This window comes from Manacus candei, unplaced genomic scaffold, assembly GCF_025592945.1.
Source record: "Manacus candei isolate 608988 ecotype Guabito, Panama unplaced genomic scaffold, ASM2559294v1 h1tg000078l, whole genome shotgun sequence".
NCBI classification, from domain to species: domain Eukaryota; kingdom Metazoa; phylum Chordata; class Aves; order Passeriformes; family Pipridae; genus Manacus; species Manacus candei.
The window spans coordinates 215,468-241,288 of record NW_026138126.1 but is presented as its reverse complement, the minus strand read 5'-3'; the positions used below and the strand labels follow the sequence as shown (position 1 = coordinate 241,288).

Below are 25,821 nucleotides of genomic sequence, written 5' to 3'. Positions count from 1 at the left end.
TACAACCAACCCCCGCGTCCGTCGCTAGAGCTGCCCGTGCCTGCCGCCGCCGCTTGCCGCTTGCCACCTGCACCGGGACATCAGCCGCCACCGACGGGACGCCACAACCCAACCGACAGTGAGCCAACACAAATCAACAAACCGACAGACCCTCTTCAGCAGCGCACCCCAGCAGCGCCGAGACACAAAGATAACATGGGAAATTTTTTCCCTACCGAAGTATCACGGGACACAGAAGCACTGGCTGCTCTGCTGAATCCTTACTATGTTCAGGTTACAAGGGTTGAATTATCAGAGTTGGTGCGGCTCATTAAAGCAGCCGTACCAGAACTACCTCTGGTTGAAGCCCTCAACATTCACATATGGGACAAAATAGGCAATCTTATCAAACTCAAGACTCAGAGAGGGGATTCCCAAGCAAACAATGCTTACCCAGCCTGGCAAGCTATAATGACTGCATTAAGCAGATCCCACCAAAGAACGACGAACACATACATCCCCACTCAGGTTGCAAGCAGCAGCCCCACTTTTACGCGCCGCAGTTTGAACTCACAAAGCTCCGCGGGGGGAGGGGGTGGAGCCGTTCACAATTCAACTCCGGGGAAGGGAACCAGGAGCCCAAGGGACACGAACCGGCGGGAGGGAGCGGGGCCCCAGATGCGAGGTTCCAGTCAGTGGGACAGCAGCAGGGGGTCCCGTGACGGGAGTGGGGGGGCTAGCCCAGCTTACTCGCCAACCCATCCCGCGCATGAACGCCGAGTACGCGCCCAGGAGCGGGCACCACCATCTCACCTGCCACGCGGTTCGGACACCGACCCGTCCTTCCCCGCCCCCGCGCCGTACTCCCCAACCACCACCACCACCCACCCACAGACAGCCGCTTTCTCCGGAGCTGCAGGGGGGGGGGAATGGGAGGAATGGGGGGAGGAGGAGGGGGATTTCGGGATAGCTCCGCCGGCAAGGGATGAAGCAACATACCGAGAAGGTACAATTGATAGGTGGGCTTTATGCAGAGAAGAGGCATTGCGTACTGGGGACTTACAAGTTATACAAGCATGTCCAGTAATTATCGGTCCACGTCAAAGTCGCAGGTTCCAACCATTACCACATGAACTAACCAAAGAACTAAGACAGTTAATGAGAGAAACTGGTGTATTATCCCCTAACACGCTTGCATTTTTAGAGTCACTAAGTTCCACATACATCTTCATGCCTCATGACTGGAGAACCTTGTTACAAATAAGCCTTTCTAACACACAATACAATGTATTGCTGAACGATTTTAGAGAAATCTGTTCTGCTTATGCTAATGACCCACAAACAGGGGTATCAGCACACCAACTCACAGGGGATGGGAACTATCGTTCCATAGATGCTCAAACCGGTTACAATAGAGAGGTATACAAGGTAATAGCAAAACATGCCATGCGGGCAATAAGAAAATTACCTACATCAGACAGAGATGCAAACTTGTCATTTACCAAAATAATACAGGGCCCAACAGAACTCTACACAAAATTCTTAGATCGGCTGCAATCTGCTCTGGATAGGCAGATTGAAAATGAGGAAGCCAGGGAAATCCTTAGTAGAAGACTGGCTTTCGAAAATGCTAATGTGGATTGTAAAAGAGTTCTGCAAACCCTTCCTAAGAGGGAAACTTGCAGTATCTCAGAATTAGTTCGTGCCTGCCAAGAGGTGGGTTCTTTAACACATCAATCAGATTTGCTAGCAGTAGCACTGAGTACTCAGTTAAGGACAGAGCAGGGGGCCAGACCCAAAGATGGTTGTTTCATTTGTGGGGCCCCTGACCATTTCCAAAGGGACTGCCCTCAGAAACCTCTAGCATTGGCACCTCAAAAGCAACCCAAAGCAAGGAGGATGCCAAAAAACTGGAGGCGAGGGGCGCTGTCGCACGCCCCGGTACAGCAATCACATGCGACACAGGGGAACAGGCTGGCGATTTGTGCCCCCCCAGCTCAGCCAGCGCTCTGTGCCCCTGCACCCCAGCCAGCAATCTGTGCCCCGCCACATCAGCCAGCGCTGGGCCGGACTTATCCAACAGGGACACAGTCCTCATAACTTCCACTGAGGTGGTGCTAATCCCGACTGGACATCGGGGTCCCCTTAATCCAGGGGTACATGCACTGCTGATTGGAAGGTCCTCTACCACCAGAATGGGTTTGTTTGTGCTGCCAGGTGTAATAGACTCGGATTCTCATAGCGAGATTCTGATAATGGCATGGACCCCTTCACCCCCCTGCTTCATCCCGAAAGGACAGAAGCTTGCTCAGTTAATCCCCTTCTACAGTACGTTGCCTGCAGGGGAGGGGGGGAGAGAGCGGGGTTCAGGGGCCTTTGGCAGCACGGGACAACCACAAGTTTACTGGGCAGCAGCCATCACAGCAGCACAACAGCTCATGACGTGCCAGGTTAATGGGCACCGATTTACAGGCCTTTTGGATTCGGGAGCTGATGTTTCCATCATAAAGGACTCCGAATGGCCACTTGACTGGCCTACTGTTTGCCCAGCTGCAACCATTCAAGGGGTGGGAGGCACACAAAGACCCAGACAGAGTGCTCAAGTACTCACTGTCTTGGGACCAGAGGGGCAAGTAACAAAGGTAGCTCCATTCATAGCCCCGATCCCTTGCTCTCTGTGGGGACGTGATATACTTTCACAGTTTGGCACAGTAATGCAAATTCCTCCTGCAAGCAACCAGGTTTTTCAATAGGGGCCATTGGTCAGCCGTCCCAAGCACCGATTAAGCTGGTCTGGAAAAGTGACCAGCCGGTCTGGGTAGACCAATGGCCCATGAAAAAAGAAAGGCTTGAACATTTAATGATGTTTGTAGAGGAACAATTGGAAGCAGGACACATTGTGCAAACAAATAGTCCCTGGAACACTCCTGTATTTTGCATTCCCAAAAAAACTGGCAAATGGAGGATGATTCAGGATCTCAGAGCAGTAAACGCAGTCATTGAGTCTATGGGGGCATTGCAACCAGGATTACCCTCACCTGCTATGCTCCCAGCGAACTGGTCTCTGACAATAATTGATTTAAAGGACTGCTTTTTCACCATATTCCTGCACCCCGAGGATGCCCCAAGGTTTGCATTTTCTATTCCAGCATTAAACAACTCACAGCCTATGCAAAGGTATCACTGGGTTGTTCTCCCTCAGGGGATGAAGAACAGTCCAACCATATGCCAAACAGTAGTTGCAAATGCTATTCAACCCGTCAGAAAACGTTTTCCCTCTGCAATAATCTACCAATACATGGATGATATTTTAATAAGCATGGCCACAGAAAATGAACTGCAAATTGTTGTTACTGCTTTAACTGATGCTGTCCAAGAAGCAGGCTTACAGGTTGCAGAAGAGAAAATCCAGCGATCGCAGCCCTGGAGCTATCTTGGATGAAGAATCACGCAACAACAGATTTCCCCACAGCCGCTGCAGCTCGAGGTAAAAGACACTTTAACCTTACATGAGTTGCAAAAACTCCTGGGAGCTATTAATTGGTTAAGGCCTGTTCTAGGCTTAACCACAGAGGAGCTACACCCTCTCTTTGTGTTACTAAAGGGGGACTCTGATCTGACGTCTAATAGGGCTCTGACAGCAGAGGCCAAAGAGGCGTTATACATCTGTGCCAAGGCGATCGAATCTAGGCAGAGCAGAAGGAGAGATCCTGAACTGCAAATCTGCCTGGCCTTAATTCCCAGCAGGTACCAGCCATTTGCAGTCTTATTCCAGTGGGACCAGACTGAAAAGGACCCACTGCTGGTTCTAGAATGGCTATTTCTGCCCCACACCCCACCTAAAACTGTATGGACAATTAATGAAATGTTTGCTAAGCTTGTTATTAAAGGCAGAGTTCGATTACAGGAACTAGATGGAAGGGATCCAGCGGTCATTACATTCCAGCCACGAAGGACAATTTAGCTTGGATGCTGGCTGAGGACACCGAGTTCCAAGCTACCTTAGCAGGTTTTGATGGTAACATTTCAGTTAATCTCCTTAAGCACAAACTTTGGGCAGAAATCGGTAATTTGCCTTTAAGAACCACGACTAGATGCAGAAGTGAGCCAGTAAAAGGCCTCACAGTTTTTACAGATGCATCTGGGCGATCACAGAAAGCTGCAGTGACTTGGATAAATCCTGATACCGGACAATGGGAACAAAAAGTACAGACCATGAACCAATGCTCTGTGCAGGTTCTGGAACTGGCTGCCATTTGTATTGCCTTGGAAAAGTTTTCTGAACAACCTGTTAATATTGTCACTGATTCTTGTTATGCTGCAGGGCTAGTTTCACGTCTAGAATGTTCATTTCTTCGGGATGTTTCTAACCCTCATTTGTTGTTTGAAATGCGTTGTATTTGGTTCCTTGTCAATCACAGAAGGTTTGATTTTTATATAATGCACATCAGGTCTCACACTGACATGCCAGGGCCAATAGCTGAAGGGAACCGAGAAGCTGACAAAGCAGCAATGTTCAACACAGTACCTAGGACCCTTGAGCAAGCAAAATTGTCCCATTCGTTTTTCCACCAGAATGCACGCTCTCTAAAGAGACAATTCAAAATTACTATCAATCAGGCCCGAGATATCATATTGACTTGTCCAGACTGTCAAAAAATTACCCCCATGCCATCTCAGGAAGGTGTTAACCCCAGAGGGTTAATATCCAATCAGATATGGCAAACAGATGTTACACACATCCCAGAATTTGGCCCCTTGAAATATGTACATGTAACTGTAGACACACATTCACAGTACATCACTGCTACAGCACACACAGGTGAGAAAGCCAAGGATGTAATAAGACACTGGCTAAGCTGTTTTGCTACCCTTGGCACTCCACAACAGATTAAGACCGATAACGGACCAGCATACGTCTCTGAAAAGGTAAGGAATTTCCTATCAGAATGGGGAATTTCACATATTACAGGAATTCCACACTCACCTACGGGACAAGCAATTGTAGAAAGAGCAGACCGCACACTGAAAGAGATGCTAATAAAACAAAGAGGGGGGGAGAAGCTATACAGTCCGCAAGAACGTTTGTGGAAAGCCACATATGTTATCAATTTTTTAAATTGTGACAGTGCTGAAAGAAGCAGATATGAGAAGCAGCACAAATCTCAGGCGTTTGCCTCTCCCAGGCCATTAGTCATGGTAAAAGATTTGATCTCGGGACAATGGACAGGACCTTTAGATCTTCTGACTTGGGGGAGAGGTTACGCTTGTGTGGCAACAGGAAAAGAACTGAAGTGGATTCCCTCCAGGTGTGTAAAGCCCTATTTGGATACACAATCACAGCTGCAGGAACCAGATAACTCAGGAGTTTAAAAACAGTTATGTTATGTTTCAGTTTATATTAATGACCAATGTGGTGACAAGCAAACTGCAAATATTGGTGTGTGTATGCGTATGCGTGAATGATGACGGCCGTCGTGTGTGAGATGAGTGAATGAATAAGAGAGTTGTGTGACTGGAAAACATAAAAACACAGAATACCTCACAAGACCACATTACCTACACCACAAGGTCACCTTGAAAGAATTGAGTTTTGATATGCTTACCCTGTTTCTTGAATAAAGTTTGAAATCCCCAGTTATTAAAAAACCCTCAGATTAATAAAAGTTATAGTTTACACACAGTTGGGCTAAAGGCCCCAAGTTAATAAAATAATTATCCAAGTTGCACTACCCTAAAGGAATATAAGGTTTTAAAAGGTTTATTTTAGAGTTAAGAAGCGAAGCGAAGCAATGCGCTGGGTCGCTGCGAAGCTTGGTAGTTTACAATGTTCTGGTTGTTTGCACTGTTTTTTGCACTGCTTTTTGTGACTTCTTTAAGATATTAGAGAGAGGGGATATGTGGGAGGCGTGTCTGGATGCACAGGGGATGTGCCAGGGCGATGGGCCCGAGGGGACATGCGCAGTCACATATAACTCTATTGGCTGAAGAAGTCACATGGTACGCAGGGATTTAATAGTGGGAATTTTGAATAAACTTCTCTTTGTCTCACCACCGCACGAGGAGCATTATTCATTCCTTGTTATACAAGGGTCGCCTGCTGCTGTTGGACATGAGCTTCCTCCGGGCATCAGGAAATGTCCAAGGAGGAAAAGGCAGTGAAAACTTTGGGACAGGTTTCCTAGATCAAACCCATGAATTCCTCTGAGCATCTACCCTCATCCCAAGTATCTGCAGTCACACATATATAGATTCTGGACTGTAGAAGACAGGCTTAGCATGACTTTAAGATGATTTCTTCTCAATTTTTTGATTTATTTTTCTACTGCCAGGTCTGAGAGGGGCATCGTGGAACCAAAGGAACCCTGAGACATTTCAGAATCCCACATGCATTGGGTCTGTCTGAGCTGGAGTTCATTTTCTCACTGCAGGCGTCACAGTGCTGTGCTTTGCATTGGGAGTTACAAAGGGGTTAATCACACCAGTGCTTTGGCAACTGCTGAGCAGGGCTGGTGCAGCATCTGCATTGTCGGCTTCATCCCCTGAATCGGGGGCAAGATCATGGGAGGCGATACAGACAGGTCAGTTGAGCCAAATGGACCAAAGGGACATTGCAGAATATATGGCGTCAGCTCAGCTACAAGAGCTCAGGAAAGGAACAGGAAAGGGGGAAAATCCATTTTTTTACAATACATGCCTTCTGAGCGGCTTCTCTGTGTGGTGAAGCCCTGCTTCCCATGAAGTGGCCAGGAGATAGAGAGAAAATCTTTTTATTTCTCATCTATCGCACACCTAGGATGAATAACTATTATTCTCAACTATAACCCCAATCTGACTTTAATTACGTTCTATCTATATACTGTAACAACTTCCGCCATCTTCTTCATCCTTAACACAACCAATACCCTAAAACTATCCACTGTTATATCCACATGAACCAAAATTCCATCACTAACCACAATCCTTATGCTCACTCTCCTCTCCCTTGCAGGTCTTCCTCCCCTAACGGGATTCCTACCCAAATGGTTAATTATTCAAGAGCTCACAAAACAAGAACTAACAGTAGTAGCCACAGCTATTACCCTACTCTCTTTACTTGGACTTTTCTTCTACCTACGACTGGCCTACTGTGCAACCATCACACTACCCCCAAACTTCACTAACTACATAAAACAATGACAAACTAACAAACCAACTAACACCCTAACCACAACCTTTACCTCCTTATCAATTATACTCCTACCACTATCTCCCATAGTACTCGCAATCCCTTAGAAACTTAGGTTATTTAAACCGAAGGCCTTCAAAGCCTTAAACAAGGGCTAATCCCTCTTAGTTTCTGTTAAGGTACACAGGATACTAACCTGCATCTCCTGAATGCAACTCAGATGCTTTAATTAAGCTAGAACCTCCCCCTAGACAGATGGGCTTTGATCCCATAAAATTTTAGTTAACAGCTAAATGCCCCAACCAACAGGCTTCTGTCTACTAGATCCCGGCGCATGTTTAATGCACATCAATGAACTTGCAACTCAACATGAACTTCACTACAGAATCGATAAGAAGAGGAATCAAACCTCTGTAAAAAGGACTACAGCCTAACGCTTCTACACTCAACCATCTTACCTATGACTTTCATCAACCGTTGACTATTTTCCACTAACCACAAAGATATCGGCACACTTTACCTTACTTTTGGCGCATGAACTGGTATAATCGGCACAGCCCTTAGTCTCCTCATTCGAGCAGAACTAGGACAGCCAGGCACCCTTTTAGGTGATGACCAAATTTACAATGTAATCGTCACCGTACATGCCTTCGTTATAATTTTCTTTATAGTAATGCCTATTATAATCGGAGGGTTTGGTAACTGATTAGTACCATTAATAATTGGTGCCCCCAACATAGCATTTCCACGAATAAATAACATGAGCTTCTGATTACTTCCTCCATCCTTCCTACTTCTTCTAGCATCTTCTACAGTAGAAGCCGGGGCCGGAACAGGATGAATAGTATACCCACCCCTAGCCGGAAATCTAGCCCACGCCGGTGCATCAGTAGACCTTGCCATCTTCTCCCTTCACCTGGCAGGTGTCTCATCCATCCTTGGGGCAATCAACTTTATCACCACAGCAATCAATATCAAACCACCTGCTCTCTCACAATACCAAACCCCTCTATTCGTTTGATCCATCCTAATTACTACAGTTCTACTTCTCCTCTCCCTACCAGTCCTCGCTGCTGGCATTACAATGCTTCTAACAGATCGAAACCTAAACACTACATTCTTTGACCCCGCAGGAGGCGGAGACCCAATTTTATATCAACACTTATTCTGGTTTTTTGGCCATCCAGAAGTCTACATCCTTATCCTACCAGGATTCGGAATTATTTCCCATGTTGTAGCCTACTATGCCGGTAAAAAAGAACCCTTTGGCTACATAGGCATAGTCTGAGCCATATTATCCATTGGTTTCTTGGGCTTTATCGTATGAGCTCACCACATATTTACAGTTGGAATGGACGTAGATACCCGAGCTTACTTCACATCCGCCACCATAATTATTGCAATCCCCACTGGCATTAAAGTCTTCAGCTGACTAGCAACCCTACACGGTGGAACAATCAAATGAGACCCGCCCATACTATGAGCCCTAGGCTTTATTTTCCTCTTCACCATTGGTGGACTAACAGGCATCGTTCTTGCCAACTCCTCCCTAGACATCGCCCTGCACGACACCTACTACGTAGTTGCACATTTCCACTATGTATTATCTATGGGGGCAGTATTCGCCATTTTTGCTGGCTTCACACATTGATTCCCACTGTTCACTGGCTACACCCTTCACTCTACATGAGCTAAAGCCCACTTTGGACTAATATTCTTTGGGGTCAACCTAACATTCTTCCCACAACATTTCCTAGGCCTAGCTGGTATACCACGACGATACTCAGACTACCCAGATGCTTATACCCTATGAAACACCCTATCCTCCATCGGCTCCCTCATCTCCATAGTAGCTGTAATTATACTAATGTTTATTATCTGAGAAACCTTCGCATCCAAACGGAAAGTAGTGCAACCAGAACTTACCTCCACAAACATTGAATGAATTCACGGCTGCCCTCCTCCCTACCATACCTTTGAAGAACCAGCTTTTGTCCAAGTACAAGAAAGGAAGGAATTGAACCCTCATAAGCTGGTTTCAAGCCAACCGCATCAAACCACTCATGCTTCTTTCTTATGGGTTGTTAGTAAAATCATTACATAGTCTTGTCAAGACTAAATCACAGGTGAAAACCCAGTACATCCCATCCCAACTCCATGGCCAACCACTCTCAATTTGGTTTTCAAGACGCTTCATCCCCTATTATAGAAGAACTTATTGAATTTCACGACCACGCCCTAATAGTCGCACTAGCCATTTGTAGCCTAGTCCTGTATTTACTAGCTCTTATACTTATAGAAAAACTATCCTCCAACACCGTCGACGCACAAGAAGTAGAACTTGTCTGAACAATCTTACCTGCCATTGTCCTAATTATACTAGCCCTCCCATCCCTTCAAATCCTCTACATGATAGACGAAATCGATGAGCCTGACCTCACCCTCAAAGCTATTGGCCACCAATGATACTGATCCTACGAATATACAGACTTTAAAGATTTATCTTTTGACTCTTACATACTACCAACTATGGATCTACCACTCGGTCATTTCCGCCTCCTAGAAGTTGATAACCGCATCGTCATTCCAATAGAATCCCCGATTCGAATTATTGTTACAGCTGATGACGTTCTCCACTCCTGAGCTGTTCCTAGCCTTGGTGTAAAAACCGATGCAATTCCAGGATGACTGAACCAAACTTCCTTTATCACAACCCGTCCTGGAATCTTCTACGGTCAGTGCTCAGAAATCTGTGGAGCCAACCACAGCTTCATACCTATCGTAGTAGAATCAGCCCCTCTAACACACTTCGAAAACTGATCTTCACTTCTAACATCCTAATCATTAAGAAGCTATGAACCAACACTAGCCTTTTAAGCTAGAGAAAGAGGATTATTCACCCTCCTTAATGACATGCCCCAACTAAACCCTGCACCTTGACTTTTTATCATACTAACTTCATGATTCACTTTTTCTCTTATCCTTCAACCTAAACTCTTACTATTTACCCCAACTAACTCACCCTCCAACAAAACACTACCCACTATAAAAACCCATTCCTGAAACTGACCATGAACCTAAGCTTCTTTGATCAATTCATAAGCCCAACCCTCCTCGGAATCCCCCTTATCCTCATCTCACTGTTATTCCCAACCCTATTACTTCCTTCTCCTGGCAATCGATGAGTTACAAATCATCTTTCAACTCTTCAACTCTGATTTCTCCATTTAATCACAAAACAACTAATAACCCCATTAAACAAAAAAGACCATAAATGAGATCTAATCCTATCATCACTCATAATTATACTTCTAACAATTAACCTATTAGGCCTCCTACCTTACACATTCACACCTACTACCCAACTATCAATAAACCTAGCCCTCGCCTTCCCTCTATGACTTGCCACCCTGCTAACAGGCCTACGAAACCAACCTTCAGCTTCCCTTGGACACCTCCTACCAGAAGGCACCCCAACACCTCTAATTCTTACCCTCATCATGATTGAAACAACAAGCCTTCTCATTCGCCCTTTAGCCTTAGGAGTTCGCCTCACAGCCAACCTCACAGCAGGACACCTACTCATCCAACTCATTTCAACAGTCACTACCGTCCTCCTTCCCATTATACCTACCGTGTCCCTTCTAACAATTCTACTCCTCTTAACAATTCTAGAAGTGGCCGTGGCAATAATCCAAGCGTATGTCTTTGTACTTCTTCTAAGCCTTTACTTACAAGAAAACATTTAACCCTTAATGACACACCAAGCCCACTCATTTCACATAGTAGACCCAAGCCCTTGACCCATTTTTGGAGCAGCAGCCGCCCTCCTCACTACCTCTGGGTTAGCCATATGATTTCACCACAACTCTATCCAACTCTTACTCCTAGGCCTACTCTCTATAATCCTAGTGATACTCCAATGATGACGTGACATCGTACAAGAAAGCACATTCCAAGGCTACCATACCCCTACAGTCGAAAAGGGCTTACGTTACGGAATAATTTTATTTATTACATCCGAAGCATTCTTCTTCCTAGGATTCTTCTGAGCATTCTTCCACTCCAGCTTAGTCCCCACTCCAGAACTCGGAGGACAATGACCTCCTATAGGAATCAAACTTCTCAATCCAATAGAAGTCCCCCTACTAAACACTGCTATCCTCCTAGCCTCAGGAGTCACTGTCACATGAGACATCACAGCATTACAGAGGGCAATCGGAACCAAGCTACCCAAGCCCTACTTATAACCGTCCTATTAGGATTCTACTTTACAGCACTTCAAGCAATAGAATATTATGAAGCTCCATTCTCAATTGCCGACGGAGTCTATGGATCAACCTTTTTTGTCGCCACAGGATTTCATGGTCTCCACGTAATCATTGGATCCTCCTTCCTCTTGATTTGCCTCCTCCGCCTCGTAAAATTCCACTTCACATCCAACCACCACTTTGGCTTTGAAGCAGCGGCCTGATACTGACATTTTGTTGACATTATCTGACTGTTCCTCTACATAACAATCTATTGATGAGGATCTTGCTCTTCTAGTATATTAATTACAATTGACTTCCAATCTCTAAAATCTGGATCAAAACCAGAGAAAGGCAATTAACATCATCCTCTTTATATTCACAATTTCTCTATCACTATGTATTATCTTAACTTCACTAAACCTTTGATTAGCTCAAATAAATCCAGATTCAGAAAAATTATCCCCATACGAATGTGGCTTTGACCCACTGGGCTCTGCCCGCCTCCCATTTTCAATCCGATTCTTCCTTGTCGCAATCTTATTCCTCTTGTTCGACCTAGAAATTGCCCTCCTACTGCCCCTCCCATGGGCTACTCAACTCCTCTCCCCCCTCACTACCTTAACATGAACCTCCACAGTCATTCTCCTCCTTGCACTAGGGCTAATTTATGAATGAATTCAAGGGGGCTTAGAATGAGCAGAATAACTTCAGAAAGTTAGTCTAGCAAAGACAGTTGATTTCGGCTCAACAAACCACAGTCCTACCCCGTGACTTTCTCAATGACCTTTCTGCATTTAAGCTTCTACTCTGCCTTCACCCTAAGTAGTCTAGGACTAGCCTTTCACCGAATACACCTAATTTCTGCCCTGCTATGCTTAGAAAGCATAATACTATCAATATACATTGCCCTCTCCATATGACCTATTCAAACCCAAACAACATCCCCCACCTTAATGCCCATTCTTATTGTTAGCATTCTCAGCCTGTGAAGCAGGCACCGGTCTAGCAGTCCTAGTAGCTTCCACCCGAACTCACGGATCGGATCATTTACACAATCTAAACCTTCTACAATGTTAAAAATTATTCTCCCCACAGCCATATTACTCCCCATGACCCTCTTATCTCCTCCAAAATTCCTATGACTCAATGTCACCTCGCACAGCCTCTTAATTGCAACCGCTAGCTTACAATGACTTCCTTCAACCTATTACCCTAGCAAAAACCTATCACCATGACTTGGAACTGATCAAATTTCATCCCCCTTATTAGTTCTATCTTGTTGACTTCTACCTCTTATAATCCTGGCAAGCCAAAATCACCTTCAACAAGAACCTCCCACACGAAAATATATTTTTACCATAACCATAATCCTCACCCAACCATTCATTATCTTGGCCTTCTCAGCCTTAGAACTGATATTATTTTATATCGCATTCGAAGCTACCCTAATCCCTACCCTAATTCTAATCACACGATGGGGTAGCCAACCAGAACGTTTAAGTGCTGGAATCTACCTCTTATTTTATACACTAATTAGTTCTCTTCCCCTATTAGTAGTGATCCTCTATCTTCACACTCAAACAGGAACTATACACATCACTATAATAAAACTTTCACACTCATCTCTTACAAACTCCTGAACAGGCCTCATATCAAGTCTAGCCCTATTGCTCGCTTTCATAGTGAAAGCTCCCCTTTACGGACTACACCTATGACTCCCAAAAGCCCACGTAGAGGCACCAATCGCAGGATCCATACTTCTCGCTGCGCTCCTCCTCAAACTTGGGGGATACAGCATTATGCGTACCTCAATAATTACAAACTCCCTATCCCTCTACTACCCATTTTTAACCCTAGCCTTATGAGGGGCACTAATGACAAGCTCCATCTGCCTACGCCAAATCGACCTTAAGTCATTAATCGCCTACTCCTCAGTAAGCCACATAGGTCTAGTCATTGCCGCAACAATACTCCAAACCCACTGATCCTTTTCAGGGGCCATAATCCTAATGATTTCACATGGACTCACCTCTTCCATACTATTTTGCCTAGCTAATACAAACTAGGAACGCATACATAGTCGTACTCTCCTTCTAACACGAGGCCTACAACCCCTTTTACCTCTAACAGGAATCTGATGGCTCCTAGCCAACCTAACAAACATAGCCCTTCCTCCTACCACTAACCTGATAGCTGAATTAACTATCATAATTGCACTCTTCAACTGATCCACCTTCACCATTATCCTAACCGGAGCCGCAACTCTACTAACTGCAGCCTACACCCTCTACATACTCCTTATAACCCAACGAGGTCCAACTCCAACCTATATTACAACCACCCAAAATTCAAATACACGAGAACATCTCCTTACAACACTTCATATCCTACCCTCCCTCCTCCTCATCCTAAAACCAGAGCTAATCTCAGGAATTCCCACATGCAAGCATAGTTTTAAACCAAACATTAGACTGTGATCCTAAAAATAGAAGTTAAACTCTTCTTGCCTGCCGAGGGGAGGTTTAACCAACAAGAACTGCTAACTCTTGCATCTGAGCCTAAGACCTCAGCCCCCTTACTTTTAAAGGTTAATAGCAATCCACTGGTCTTAGGAGCCATTCATCTTGGTGCAAGTCCAAGTAAAAGTAATGGACTTCCCATTAATCCTCAACACCTCTATATTCTTGACCCTGGCTACCCTCTCTATACCCATCCTACTCCCCCTCCTATCCAAAAACTACCTAAACTCTCCAACAACCATCATACACACTGTTAAAACTTCCTTCATCGTTAGTTTAATTCCCATAATCCTCTCCATCTACTTAAATATGGAAAATACCACTTTCTATTGAGAATGAAAATTTATTGCCAACTTCAAAATCCCTTTTAGCCTTAAAATAGACCAATACTCCTTAACGTTTTTTCCTATTGCACTATTCGTAACATGATCTATTCTTCAATTTACAACATGATATATAGCCTCAGAACCCCACACCACAAAATTCTCTCTTTACCTTCTAATCTTTCTCATTGCAATACTCATCCTAATCATCGCTAATAACATATTCCTCTTATTTATCGGCTGAGAGGGAGTCGGAATTATATCCTTCCTCCTGATTGGATGGTGACACGGTCGAGCAGAAGCCAACACCGCTGCACTTCAAACCGTACTTTACAACCGTATTGGGGATATTGGACTAATCCTCTGCATAGCATGACTAGCATCCTCAATAAACACTTGAGAAATTCAACAGCAATCCTCCCCAAACCAAATATCCCTTCTCCCTCTCTTAGGGCTCATCCTAGCCGCCACAGGTAAATCCGCCCAATTTGGCCTGCATCCATGACTCCCAGCAGCTATAGAAGGGCCAACCCCTGTATCTGCCCTACTCCATTCCAGCACAATAGTAGTTGCCGGAATCTTTCTACTTATTCGCACTCACCACATATTATGTAACAACCAAATTGCCCTAACTATGTGCCTTTGTATAGGTGCCCTATCCACCCTATTTGCCGCTACATGCGCTCTTACCCAAAACGACATCAAAAAAATTATTGCTTTCTCTACATCCAGCCAACTAGGACTAATAATAGTCACTATTGGCCTAAATCTACCTCAACTAGCCTTCCTACACATCTCTACGCATGCATTCTTTAAAGCCATACTCTTCCTTTGCTCTGGGTCTATCATTCACAGCCTTAACGGTGAACAAGACATTCGAAAAATAGGAGGATTACAGAAACTACTCCCTACAACTACCTCATGCCTGACAATCGGAAATTTAGCTCTCATAGGAACACCATTTTTAGCAGGGTTTTACTCAAAAGATCTCATTATCCAAAGTCTTAACACCTCCTATCTAAACACCTGAGCACTCCTCCTAACCCTTGTAGCTACAGCTTTTACTGCAACTTACAGCCTACCTATAGCCCTACTAGTACAAACTGACTACACCCGGATTCCCTCCATTACTCCCATCAATGAAAACAACCCAGCAGTCACAAACCCAATTACTCATCTCGCTCTCGGAAGTATTATAGCTGGTCTATTAATTACCTCTTATATCTCCCCTACAAAAACCCCTCCTATAACCATACCACTGGTCACAAAAACCACTGCTATCATTATTACAACATTAGGCATCATTCTGGCATTAGAACTATCAAAACTCACACATACCTTCTCTGTCCCCAAACAAAATATCACTATAAACTTCTCCAGCACTCTAGGATATTTTAACCCCCTTATACACCGCCTCAGCTCTACTAAACTCCTAAACAACGGCCAGAACATTGCATCCCATTTAATCGACCTATCCTAATATAAAACAATAGGCCCAGAAGGACTAGCGACCCTTCAACTCAAAGTATCCAAAATCTCAACTACTCTACACTCCGGACTAATCAAAACCTATCTAGGATCCTTCGCTCTATCTATCTTAATTATAATCTTATTTACACAGAACTAAGAATTAATGGCCCCTAACTTACGAAAACATCACCCCCTTCTAAAAATAATCAACAATTCTTTAATTGACCTCCCAACACCACCAAACATTTCCGCCTGATGAAACTTTGGATCTCTTCTTGGCATCTGTCTAACAATCCAAATCACCACTGGTCTCCTACTAGCAATACATTATACAGTGGATATCACCCTGGCATTCACGTCCGTCGCCCATACATGCCGAAATGTTCAATTCGGTTGACTAATCCGAAACCTCCATGCAAACGACGCCTCCTTCTTCTTCATATGCATTTACCTACACATTGGACGAGGATTCTACTATGGTGCCTACCTATATAAAGAAACCTGAAACACAGGAGTTATTCTCCTCTTAACTCTAATAGCAACTGCCTTCGTAGGATATGTCCTCCCATGAGGCCAAATATCATTCTGAGGCGCTACAGTAATTACTAACCTATTCTCAGCAATTCCTTACATTGGCCAAACACTTGTAGAATGAGCTTGAGGAGGATTCTCAGTTGACAACCCTACACTTACCCGGTTCTTTGCCCTCCACTTCCTCCTCCCATTCTTAATTGCAGGTCTCACCCTCATCCACTTAACTTTCTTACACAAAACAGGCTCAAACAACCCCCTAGGTATTTATTCAGACTGCGACAAAATCCCATTCCACCCCTATTTCTCAATAAAAGATATTCTAGGCCTTTTGTTCCTCCTCATTCCTCTAATAACACTTGCCATATTCTCACCCAACCTCTTAGGAGATCCAGAAAATTTTACACCCGCAAACCCATTAGTAACACCTCCCCACATTAAACCTGAGTAGTACTTCCTATTTGCATATGCCATCCTACGATCAATCCCCAACAAATTAGGAGGAGTCCTAGCCCTAGCCGCCTCCGTCTTAATTCTATTTCTAGCCCCATTCCTCCACATATCAAAGCAACGAACTATAACCTTCCGACCTCTCTCCCAACTTCTATTCTGAATCCTAGTAACAAATCTTTTAATCCTTACATGAATCGGTAGCCAACCAGTCGAACATCCATTTATTATCATTGGACAACTCGCCTCAACTACATACTTCACAATCATTCTCATCTTATTCCCCATTACTAGTCTCCTAGAAAATAAGATACTCAACCTCTAACCACTCTAATAGTTTATAAAAAACGTTGGTCTTGTAAACCAAAGACTGAAGGCCGCCCCTTCTTAGAGTTTTCCAAAAAATATCCAAGCACCCCCCAACTTTCCAATCAACACGTACATCAAGGGGAGGGGCCCCCCCCTCCCCCCATACCCTACGGTATGTATTACTTTGCATAGCATCCTCCACCACATTAGACATAACATGCATGTAGGAAAATCTGACATACTATTATTGCAAAAACCATCCAAATTTCCATACTATCTCCCATACAATCCAAAACTTGTCATTCACAGATCTAGGCACATTCCCACACAAGGACATAACATGTCATGTTCTAGGAATAATCCCGCCAAACGAACTAAAACCTAAGGCTGCTAATTTTTGCATAAAATCCTTCTCAATACGAGGAACGTCACAGAACCTAAAATCCATGGTCCATGGACCACTCACCACTTAACCTTGCTCTATGTACCAACCAAGAAGTGCTGGGTTATTTATTAGTCGTACTCCTCACGAGAAACCAGCAACCCGGCGTTAGTAATGTTTATCATGTCCAGCTTCAGGTGTATTCTTTCCCTTTCCACCAATAACCCACTCTCATAACTTGCTCTTTGTCGCCTCTGGTTCCTCGGTCAGGGCCATAACTTGCTTAATTTTCCTAAACTTGCGCTCCGTTACTAATGGTTGGGGATGTTCGGCCAACCTGGACCTCGTGATCGCAGCATTTTCTCTCTTCTAAACTTTTGGGGTTTTTTTTTGGGGTAGATCTCAATAAGCCCTTCAGAGTGCTCCGCCAGGGGGCTCCCATATATGGTTGACATGTACCCCTTATGGTCGGCGAGCGGTTTTCTCACTTTCGTGTGAAAATTAATGATATGGTTTCAAGTGTTATTCGGTCTCATACTGTTGCACTGATGCACTGTCACGTGCTGTTGGCTTGGTTTTTCCATTACGTCTGTCATCAAGTTGCAATTTAATTAATGTATGCCAGACATATTTTTTGTCGTCAATTTCACAAAAAATGACAAAAATTTTGTCATTTTTTGCAATGATCTAGGGACTTTCCCTCTATTCATCATTAATTTTTGTTTTTAAATTTTTTAACAAAAATTTCAAATTTTACAAACTTTCCATTCCCCTAATTTTCCAATTAAGACATTTGCATCATCAATTTGCTAAATTTTTTTAACACACTTTAATCTACCCCATCATTTCCTTTCATCATTCATTTGTTCATTTGTTTGTTTACACTTTAATCTACCCCATCATTTCCTTTCATCATTCATTTCTTCATTTGTTTGTTTACACTTTAATCTACCCCATCATTTCCTTTCACCCTCTTACCTCCCCAATTAATCGCCCCCACTACTCTAACTAATATTCCACTCACATACACCTTTAACAGTTGGTCCCAAACTTTTTTCCAACCCTTCAGAAAAAAAGGAATCAAACCTTTATCACCAACTCCCAAAGCTGGCATTTTCATTAAACTATTCTCTGAACCACACCTCCTTAAACCGCCCGAATTGCCCCACGAGACAACCCTCGTACAAGTTCTAGCACAACAAACAACGTCAGCAACAGACCCCAGCCCGCAATTAAAAATTGTCCCACCCCCCAAGAATAAAACATAGCCGCTCCCTCAAAATCCAACCGAATAGATAAAACACCCCCACTATCCACTGTGTTTATCCCTAACCACTCTAACTCAGATAGCCCTATAATAAACACCCCACCCCCTAACACTAAAACTAACCCAGCACCATACCCAACAACCTGCCAGTCCCCTCAGGTCTCAGGAAATGGATCTGCTGCCAATGAAACCGAATACACAAAACCCACTAACATCCCACCTAAATATACCAGAAATAACACTAGTGATACAAAAGACACCCCCAAACTCATTAACCATCCACACCCTACAATAGACGCAAACACTAACCCCACTACTGCATAGTATGGAGAAGGACTGGAAGCAACTGCTAGTCCTCCCAAAATAAAACTAACACTTAAAAATAGTATAAAGTACGTCATAACAATTCCTGCTTGGCCTCTATCCAAGACCTTTGGCCTGAAAAACCATCGTTGTAATTTCAACTACAAGAACATAAACCTTAACAAACCTACCCACAACACTACAATCCTGCCCCTTTCTACTCTTCTAACTTCTCAACAACACATTTTTGTTATCCACTAGAACTACTTCTCCAACCACTAAACAAATCCTAAATCAATATCAACTATTACTACAACTAAAACAAGCCCCAATAATAATCACTATGCCTATAACAGCCTTAGTCCTTGTAGCTTACAATAAAGCATAACACTGAAGATGTTAAGACGGCTATTACACATACCCAAGGACAAAAAAGACTTAGTCCTAACCTTACAGTTAGTTCTTGCCAAATATATACATGCAAGTATCCGCATCCCAGTGAAAATGCCCTCAGCACCTTAAAAAGACAGCAGGAGCAGGCATCAGGCACACCACTCCAATTGTAGCCCAAAACGCCTTGCCTAGCCACACCCCCACGGGTTTTCAGCAGTAGTTAATATTAAGCGATAAGTGTAAACTTGACTTAGTTAAAGCAACTTACCAGGGTTGGTAAATCTTGTGCCAGCCACCGCAGTCACACAAGAAACCCAAATTAACTTTATACGGCGTAAAGAGTGGTTTTTCATTATCACTTCAACTAAGACTGAAATGTAACCAAGCTGTTATAAGCACAAGATGCATCCAATACTCCCATAGAAATGATCTTAGCTTCATGATCAACAAAACTCCACGAAAGCCAGGACACAAACTGGGATTAGATACCCCACTATACCTGGCCCTAAATCCCGATGCTTTCACCACTTAAGCATCCGCCTGAGAACTATGAGCACAAACGCTTAAAACTCTAAGGACTTGGCGGTGCTCCAAACCCACCTAGAGGAACCTGTTCTATAACCGAGAACCCACGATACACCCAACCATCCCTTGCCAAATCAGCCTATATACCGCCGTCGTCAGTCCACCCCTAAACTGAGGGTTTAACAGTGGGCACAACAGCAACATCCCACTAATAAGACAGGTCAAGGTATAGCTCATGAGATGGTAGAAATGGGGTACATTTTCTAGCATAGAATACCTCACGACAAGGAGTGTGAAATCACTCCTAAAAGGCGGATTTAGCAGTAAAGCAGGATAATAATACCTCCTTTAAGCTGGCTCTGAAGCACGTACATACCGCCCGTCACCCTCCTCACAAGCTAGGATTAATTTTATTTATAATAAACCCCTAAGCTAGAGATGAGGCAAGTCATAACAAGGGAAGTGTACCGGAAGGTGCACTTAGTCTACCAAGACGTAGCTATAACTAAAGCATTCAGCTTACACCTGAAAGATATCTGTTCCATATCAGATCGCCTTGAAGCCTAACTCTAGCTCTTCTACCAGATTACATAGAAACTAAGTTAATACTACCCATTAAATCAAAACATTCTCTCACTCAACCTAGTCTAGGCGATAGAAAGGTAAACTCAAGACGCAATAGAGATCATGTACCGTAAGGGAAGAATGAAATAGTAATGACAAACCAAGCAATAAATAGCAAAGACCAACCCTTGTACCTTTTGCATCATGATTTAGCCAGAACTACCCAAGCAAAACGCCAATTTAAGCTTGCTTCCCCGAAACCCAAGCAAGCTACTTACGAGCAGCTATCTACTGAGCAAACCCGTCTCTGTTGCAAAAGAGTGGGAAGACTCGTTAGTAGTGGTGAAAAGCCAATCGAGCTGGGTGATAGCTGGTTGCCTATGAAATGAATCTTAGTTCCCTCTTAATTCACCTCCCAGGACTACACTCAACCCACATGAAGCGAATTAAGGGCTATTTAAAGGAGGTACAACTCCTTTAAAAAAGAATACACTCTTCCCTAGCGGATAAATTTAATTACAGCTTAATTGTGGGCCTTCAAGCAGCCACCATTAAAGAATGCGTCAAAGCTCCTCACCTAAAAAAATCTAAACTTCCTCATGACTCCCTCTTCCCCAATAGGCCAACTTATATTAAATAAGAGAATTTATGCTAAAATAAGTAACTAGGGATCCCCTCTATGGCGCAAGCTTACATTACAACATTATTAACAATCCACAGGATATTTTTTAACCTTAACAAGACCTTATACCCAAAACTCTGTTAACCCACCTATGGAGCGCCCCCAAAGACGATTAAAATCTGTAAAAGGAACTAGGCAAATCCAAGGCCCGACTGTTTACCAAAAACATAGCCTTTAGCAAACCAAGTATTAAAGGTGAAGCCTGCCCAGTGACAATTCGTTCAACGGTCACGGGATCCTAACCGTGCAAAGGTAGCGCAATCAATTATCCCATAAATCGGCACTTGTATGAATGGCTTAACGAGGTCTTAGCTGTCTCCTACAGATAATCAGTGAAACTGATCTTCCCGTGCAAAAGCAGGAATAACCCCATAAGACAAGAAGACCCTGTGGATCTTTGAAATCTGCTACCACTCCCATAAACAATACTCACCCACAGAACCTACTCCCCCGGGATTTTGCTGGTGTGCATTGTTTGGTTGGGGCGACCTTGGAGACAAACTTAACCTCCAAATATCAGACAATCCATCTTAAGCAAGAACTACCCATCAACGTGCTAATAGTAACCAGACCCAATATAATTGATTAATGAACCTAGCTACCCCAGGGATAACAGCGCAATCTCCTTCAAGAGCCCACATCGACAAGGAGGTTTACGACCTCGATGTTGGATCAGGACATCCTAGTGGTGCAACCGCTACCAAGGGTTCGTTTGTTCAACGATTAACCGTCCTACGTGATCTGAGTTCAGACCAGAGTAATCCAGGTCGGTTTCTATCTATGTTACAACTCCTTCTAGTACGAAAGGATCGAAGAAGTAAGGCCTATGCCACAAGCACGCCTTCGCACCCAGTAATGAACCCAACTAAATTACTAAGAGCTCCACCATAACCCCCTCCTAGAAAAGGACCGCTAGCGTGGCAGAGCTTGGCAAATGCAGAAGGCTTAAGCCCTTTACCCAGAGGTTCAAATCCTCTCCCTAGCTCCAACGCAAACCACATGACAATTCACTTAACCCTCACTTACTTTATTATATCAATATCCTATGCTCTCTCCATCCTCATCGCCGTAGCATTTCTTACCCTAGTTGAACGTAAGATTCTAAGTTATATGCAAACCCGAAAAGGGTCTAATATTGTAGGACCATTTGGTCTCTTACAACCTATAGCAGATGGAGTAAAGCAATTCATTAAAGAACCAATTCGTCCATCAACTTCCTCCCCTTACTTATTTATATCTACTCCTATCTTAGCCCTTCTCCTAGCAATTACAATCTGAACACCACTTCCCCTACCCTTTCCCCTTACTGACCTAAACCTTGGCATACTCTTCCTTCTAGCTCTATCTAGCTTGGCAGTCTACTCAATTCTATGATCAGGGTGAGCCTCTAACTCAAAATATGCCTTAATCGGCGCCCTCCGAGCAGTCGCACAAACTATCTCTTACGAAGTTACCCTAGCCATTATTCTCCTACCCGTAATTATCCTTAGTGGTAACTACACCCTCAATACCCTAGCTACAACTCAAGAACCTCTCTACCTCATTTTCTCCTCCTGGCCCTTAGCAATAATATGATATATCTCCACTCTTGCCGAAACAAACCGCCCTCCATTTGACCTGACAGAAGGAGAATCTGAACTAGTCTCAGGGTTCAACGTAGAATATGCTGCAGGGCCATTCGCCTTGTTTTTTCTTGCCGAATATGCTAATATTATACTAATAAATGCACTCACAACCATTCTATTCCTAAACCCCAGCTCACTTAATCTCCCTCAAGAACTCATTCCCCCTACTTTAGCTACAAAAACCCTCCTCCTTTCCGCAGGATTCTTATGAATCCGCGCCTCTTACCCTCGATTCCAATATGATCAACTCATACATTTGCTTTGAAAAAACTTCTTACCCCTAACATATGCCTATGGCATACCAGCCTTCCTATCTCCTATGCAGGCCTACCCCCCTAAGACACTCAAGGAAATGTGCCTGAATCCAAAAGGGTTACTATGATAAAGTAAACATAGAGGTATACCAATCCTCTCATTTCCTAATTTTAGAAAAGTAGGAATCAAACCTACACTAAAGGAATCAAAATCCTCTATACTCCCTCTATATTATTTTCTAGTAAGGTCAGCTAATTAAGCAATCGGGCCCATACCCTGAAAATGATGGTTTAACGTTACCTTAAACCCCAAACCGTAAACCCTAAAACCTAAACCCTAACCCTTGCTAACCTTAACCCTAACCCTAACCCTAACATCTCATAGCAGAGGGAGGGAGGGGCCTGATTCCTCATCAGATATATCAACAGTCAAAAGCCTGTAAGCTCAGCTCTTGCCTTTTCAGGGCTTCACACCGTCAGCACTGGAGGGAGGGAGGGGCCCGACTGCTCATCAGAGGTATCATGCAAGTCAAAAGCCTGAAAAGTCTCCTAGAATGCATAAATCATTAACCATTTCAGTCTCTGACAATTGGTCCACACAGTAACTGCAAACTATGCCCAAAGCCTGTTCCCTAACCTTAGAAGAGAGACTGCAACCCTCGAGATGTTGGAGGCTCGAGGCATGGTCCGTGACACTAATCATGGCTATAACTCATAACTTCTTGGAGTATGGGGACTTCCCTCCTTCACCCCCGGCAGATCAAGGCCACCACTTCAACTGACAGACATGGAAGCATCGCTGGACCCCGTGGGCGGTGACTATATACATCTGTCCACTCTCAACTTTTCTTTCTCTTACTCTCCCTTGCTCTTATCCTGCCTTTCTCTCCCCTATGCATTTTCTTTCCCCCCCCGCAAAGGTTATCTCTGTGTCACATTGTGGTATGAGAGTACCCAAAGTGCTAGCATGCCTGTTGATACAGAATTGTTAAAATAAACCTTGCCAGTATATGTTTTCAGACACCGATTATTTAGTGTCGTTTCACTTTAATCCACCCCAAGGGAATTATTAATAAAAACCTGAGTTACCCCCTCTCCCCTTTTCCTGGGGCGGGTTGCAACACCAATCAGCACTGACTCTGCCCAGTAGGCGGAGCCAGTGACGCAGAAAAATCAACACGGACTCCACCTCTTGACTTCACCCAGTGGGCGGGGCCAGTGCTCTATAGAAGCAGAGTACATACCGGACGGCAGTGGGTATTCTGCCAGACACGCAACAGAACAGCAACAGCAAAAGCAGAGACCCAAGAGAAAAAGCAAAAGATTCTGACAGCGGTGGGCACTGAATCAGGCTTATAGCCCGAGAGGGGTTTACTGGGCACCACTGCCTTCCTGGAATGGGGTAAACCCGCGATAGTTAGATCGCACATTGAGACAGATTCTGACTAACCCTAACCCTAACCCCAACCCTAACCCCTAACCATTACCCCAACCCTAACCCTAACCCTAACCCTAAACCCTAACCCCAACCCTAACCCTTACCCTAACCCTAACCCTAACCCTAGTAGCTTGCAGTCTCTTTTTTAAAGTTAGGGTTAGGGAACTGGTTTTGTGCATAACTTGCAGTCTCTTTTTTAAGGTTAAGGTTAGGGAACAGGGTTTGCACATAGCTTGCATTCACTTTTTTAGGATTAGGGTCAGGGAATCGGGTTTGCGCATAGCTTGCAGTCTCTTTTTTAAGGTTAGGTTCAGAGAAAAGGGTTTGCGTATAGCTTGCAGTCTCTTTTTTAAGGTTAGGGTTAGGTAACAGGGTTTGCGCATAGTTTGCAGTCTCTTTTTTAAGGTTAGGGTTAGGGAAGAGGGTTTGCGCATAACTTGCAGTCTCGTTTTTAGGGTTAGGGTTAGGGAAAAGGGTTTGCGCATAGCTTGCATTCTCACTTTTAAGGTTAGGGTTAGGGAAAAAGGTTTGCGCATAGTTTGCAGTCTCTTGGTTAGGGTTAGGGTTAGGGAACAGGGTTTGCGCATAGCTTCCAGTCTCTCTTTTAATGTTGGGGTTAGGGGACAGTGCTCTATAGAAGTAGAGTACATACTGGACGGCGGTGGGTATTCTGCCAGACACGCAACTGAACAGCAACAGCAAAAGCAGAGACCCAAGAGAAAAAGCAAAAGATTCTGACAGCGGTGGGCAATGAATCGGGCTTATAGCCTGAGAGGGGCTTATTGGACACCGCTGCGTGTCCAGAATGGGTTAAAACCGCGATTGTTAGATCGCGCACTTAGACAAATTCTTCCTAACCCTAACCCTTACCCATACCCCTAACCCTAACCCTAACCCTAACCCTAACAGTAACCCTGTCTTTTGCTAACCCTAAACCTAACCCTAACCCTAACCCTAACTTTTGCTAACTCTAACTGTAATCCTAAATTTCCTAACCCTAACCCTAACCCTTTCTAACCCTAACCCTAACTCAAAACCTAACCCTAACCCTAACCCTAACCCTAACCCTAACCCTAAACCCTAACCCTAATCCTAACCCTAAACCAAAAGGAAACTTCCTTTGCTATGCCTACTGGGCGGAGTCAGTGCTGATTGGTGTTACAACCCGCCCCAGGAAAAGGGGAGAGGGGGTAACTCAGGTTTTTATTAATAATTCCCTTGGGGTGGATTAAAGTGAAACGACACTAAATAATCGGTGTCTGAAAACATATACTGGCAAGGTTTATTTTAACAATTCTGTATCAACAGGCATGCTAGCAGTTTGGGAGTTGGGCTATCAGTTGGGAGGCATGGCTGAAAATAGGAAAGAACAGCCCTAATTCCCAG

At 44.0% G+C, this 25,821-nt stretch overlaps 1 pseudogene; it reads right to left on the bottom strand.

Moving 5' to 3' along the window:
* The window catches only part of LOC127481335 (NADH-ubiquinone oxidoreductase chain 2-like), a 168,228-nt pseudogene that overhangs the window by 88,414 nt on the left and 53,993 nt on the right, over nucleotides 1-25,821 (bottom strand).